Below are 4,993 nucleotides of genomic sequence, written 5' to 3' on the forward strand. Positions count from 1 at the left end.
TTTTAGCTTATTTCTTTTGTTTTAACCCAAAAACTGAAACTCAAATAAAATTAAAATTGCTTCTAAATATTAATGTTCTCCATTGTAAAGTCATTCTTGGGTCAAAAGGTAATTATGAAAAATTATAAGCTGAAATCATTTTAACTATATGTTTCAATCTCAGATGCTTCCAGTGGACTGACTTCCTGCTATAAAAATGTAAAATACAAAATTTCAGTCAGATAGGAGGACTATATTCAGTAAATCTATTGTACATTATAGTGACATAGTTAAAAGCAATATATTGAAAAGTGTAATTCTTGAAAATCGCTAAGGGAGTTCATTTAAGTGCTCCTTCCACAAAGTATTATAACTATGAGAGGTAATACATATGTTAATTAGCTTAATTTAGCCATTCACAAAGTATACATATGTTAAAACATCATGCTGTACAGTACAAAAATATATCATTTTAATTTATCAATTAAAAATAAAATTAAAACAATGTTAAATATGAGGGATGAAATAGGTCAGATCACTTTGTCTCTCCCTCCCTACTTGACTCAAGTTACACAATTATTTTTACATTATCAATTGTGGTAGAAGTTTCTTATTCCCCAGTCTGTTTTCCCCTTTGCAATTATGAGTTTTAGTTGAGCATAAGGCATCCCTGTTAAAGGTTGTCCCTGCTTTCTTTGCAGATTGGAGTCGCCAAATTACCAAATTCTGAGCAAGGAAATGTTCAAGGAGAGATGGAGGCAATTTTTGGATCATGCCTTTAAAAAGAAGAAGCATACCCTTGTCTATATACCTCTTCCACCTTTCCATAGCTGGAATACAGATATGATGGTGGTAGCTGAAGCATCCATGATAGAGTATAAGACAAAAACTATATGCTGATGATAAAAGAAAAACAAAACAGTAGATGCCAGGATATCTAATAGCCTCAGCCATCAAAAGCCTGGATGGTCTACCTAGACTTTAACATAAGAATGAAATATCTTTCTACTTCATTTATACCAATCCATTTTTAGGTTTTTGTTTTGTTTTGTTTTGTTTTATAGCACCCTAATATCTCAAAGAATACATCAATAGAAATTGGGGCTACTAAGATAACTGAGGGTAGCATCTCCTCAGATCTTCCACTTAATTGCATCTGCTAAGCTCCTTTTACCATGTAACACAGTATGTTCAGAGGTTCCAGGGAACAGGATGTAGACATTTCAAGGGGAAGGGAAAGGAACAGTATTCTACCTCTCTCGCAGGTGATTTGGTTTTGTTCTATTAATTTAATTTCATTGTGTTTTGTTTTATTTTCTGGAAAGGGCTCGTGAGGGCTTCATTGCCTGAAGTATTTATTAGACCTGAGAATGCAAATTTCTTTCATATTTAAACAACTTATCTGAATAAAGAATCATGTTTTTCCAATACAACATTTAATTTTATACTGAGAAACCCTGAAGGCAACATGTTATTTTTTTTCTTTGTATGTGTGACTTTTTCTTTTCTTTTCTCTTTTTCCCTAGTAAATCATTTATTTATTTATTTATTTATTCAGCATTTTTTATTTCATTTTCTCTTTTACATTCAATCACATTTTTTAGCTTACAAATTGAATATTTCAATATGTAAGATGTTTTCTACCTTAATGCCTTAAGAATTCTCCATTTATCCCTCAAGTTCAACCTAATCGGGATATGTCTCAATGTCAATTGCTTTCTGTTACATATTTTCCTAGGATGCAGAAGCCTTTTCCACATACTTTTTCAGTTCTTTATTTATTTCAGAACTTTGCTTCCATTATATCAAACTCTAAATACTTTTTCACTTCCATCTATTAGATTATGAATTTCAGGGTCATCAATTACCTTTACACTGGATTGTCTTTGTCTAGCCTCCATTATCTATTACTCGTGTTTAATTATTTAAATATTTTTGTAAAAATACATTTATTTAATTTTATTTATTATCATTATTTTTATTTAATTTGACCAGAGAGAGACAGAGAGAAAGGAAGTGAGAGGGCAAGACGCCAGGTCATGGACTTGAACCACAGTCAGCCAAGCAGGAGTCCAGCACCTTAACTACCATGCCACCTGCCAGTCCCTAATTATTTAAATATCTTGTTCTTCTACATCTGCATTCATTCTGCTTACCTCAGGCCTTTTCTGGATATCTGTGCTATGCTTTATTTACACCTATGTTATTCTGCCCCTTGATGTTTCTAATCACCTTACTGGCTCCATAATATGTTGCTGTGGTCCAGAGTAATTTGTTGTATTTATTCTGAAGCATCTTCATTATGTTATCCATCATCTCTTCCTTGAGATACAACATGATTGTCTTTTTATGAGGCTGCTAAATAACTTTTCTTTTGTTCTGGGTTGTACGAGAAATTTTCTTTTGTTCTGGATTGTGGTTTCTCCCAGTCTGGATTCATTGTTTATTTCTTTTTCTTTTTGTTTATGCTTGCTTTGTATTGTTGCTCAAGTATGTTTACATCATCACATTGTCATTTCTTCTCAGGCTATAATTTTTCTCTGATATAATGTGGATTACTTCGCTTTTACCACTGTGTTATTTGTTTTCTATTCTCAGGTACAATTTGAGTGCTAGATATCGCATGTTCTGTCACAAACTGGGTCACAGCAAGGTAGAGTGAGTAAAAGAAAGGGAGACTCAGTCAATGCTGTGTTTAGAATCTTAAAGAATACCTGGGCTCCATTCTTTCTTCTGAAGGTCTTCACTTCATCTATGTGGGAAAGATGGTGCGGGAGAGAGGGGCACATCCCATAGGATCAGGGGTAGATTTAAGTTTTATGTGACCTAAAGTTTATAATTTGAGGGGCTCTCTTTAAGGAAAAGAATACGAATTTATGGTACAAAATTAGATATGAACATAAATTTTTATTTATGAGAAAAGGAACCAAAACACTGTTAAGTATTGAAAGGAAGGCCAAAAAAAAGGTAATATCCAGAATAATATCCAGTTAATAATTAACTGTTGGCTACAATATTTCATTCACTTCTTATTATAACAAAAATATTGTAATTTTTCTCCAGAAAATTATTTTACCTTTCTAATGGAGAGACTAGAGATCATTTCATCTCGGCTAACATAGTTATCAAAATTCTAGTTTATTATCAAAACTTTTATTATTAAGAATTTCTTTTTGTTGTTTAGATTTTTGCTATAGGGCACGTGCGCTCACCAGACAGACAGAGAGAGACATAGAGACAGAAAGCGAGAAATCACCCCCCAGGGGGGATGGTCACGCCACAATCCCTTCTCCTCCATTCTCCTCTCAGGATCTTGGGCACGCATGCACACGCGCCCAGCGTGAGTTTTAAGCCACCGGGTCTGGGACGCAAACCGCAGTAGACTACGTGGGAATCTAGCCACATAGCCATTATGCTAACTGCTGGTTCCCATTAAGAATTTCTTTTATCATTACAATTTGTTCTTAGTAAGGCTATATAAAAGGACATCTCAAAAAGTTTGTGGAAAAATGGAAGTATGAGTTTATTTTGGTGAAAAAGAAATGACAATCCATACATAGTTTCATTTTTTGTTTTGTGGGTTTTTTTGTTTTGTTTTGTTTTTGTTTTTGTCAAAAGACATCTACACTTACCAGAAAAAAAAAGCACTTCCCAATGGGGTATAGTTATTCTTTAATCCCTTTTTCTCCATTGCTCTATCATATCAGGATTTGGGGCATGCATATTCATGTGCCCAGAGTGTCTTTAGTCCTAACTACCAGGGCCATATTTTGAACCTTGGCCAGCCATCAGAGAAATGGCTCCCTATGCACAGTGCTAAATCCCCATGCTATAGGGCTGGCTCCATATTTTTTTCATAATATACATTTTCCATGAATATTCTGAATACCCCTCATAATTTTTGGAATTACAACTAAATTTAGGGTTCTATCCCAATTTTCTCTTATATATCAACTGTCATATTTGAATGTTTTTCCATGTTCTAGCTTCTGTTTCCAAACGGCTCAAACCTTGTTTCGTCGCCAGTACCCAGAAATTTCCTGTACCAGGTACCATAGGACACTTTCACATCATTATGTAGCCTCTGGCTTTGCAATTTCTTTTTTGACTTCTGTTGAGCTTGCACAGCAGAAGGTAGAAGTATTCCTGGAGGCAATTTCTACAGTGGGAGGGCTAACAATAACTTAAATATTCATGGATGGAATTGGAACCGTTTAAACTATCCAACAAAATCCAATCGAATTATATGCTTAGCTTAACTTTCCCTTAGCTAGCTACCCAAAACTGTTGTTGGCCACTCTATTGCCACCTGACACAAGGGGAAGTTGGAATGCAAAAAGCCACTCTCTTAACTAATGAATGTTAAAACAGCTTGTTTTTGCAAATTTTACAAAAACACATGATGATATTCTAGGGCCCTTCCATGGCATTAGAAAGGACCTGTGCAAGTTAAAGTCTCCGAAGGAAGTTAAGCTTTATTATCTTACTATAAATCCACCTCTGCATGTTGGACGTGCTCAAATATTAGACTCTCTCTCTCCAATTCATGTGAAACCTTGGAACCTTCCTTTCCTTGCATTTCATCTCCATTTCAATATCTCCAGTCAGAGGAGAGGAAAAATAAATTCTCTCATTTGGTTTCTTCCCAGATTTGGAGGGAACGGACATTGCTGATTTAATGTGATTTTGTGTTCCTGATAACCTTTATTTTCTTTAAATTGTGCACTAAAAATAAGACAGTTTATGGGGGGGGCGGGAATAGGTTTTGGACAGTTCATTCACAAGCTGTGTGACTTTGTAATCAGAGCATTAACACAAATAATCCTCATCCATATAAAAATACTAACACAGTTAAATAGCTGAGTGAACTGCAAATAGGATAATCCAAAGAAATAAACCAACACACATCATGTCAAAATTATAAAAATCAAAAACAAAGTAAAAGTTTTGGAAACAATGAGAGAGAAATGACACCTCACTTATAAGAGAAAAATAATTCAAATAACAGCAGGAA

The sequence above is a fragment of the Tupaia chinensis genome, unplaced genomic scaffold, assembly GCF_000334495.1.
Source record: "Tupaia chinensis unplaced genomic scaffold, TupChi_1.0 Scaffold146177_1, whole genome shotgun sequence".
NCBI lineage: Eukaryota > Metazoa > Chordata > Mammalia > Scandentia > Tupaiidae > Tupaia > Tupaia belangeri.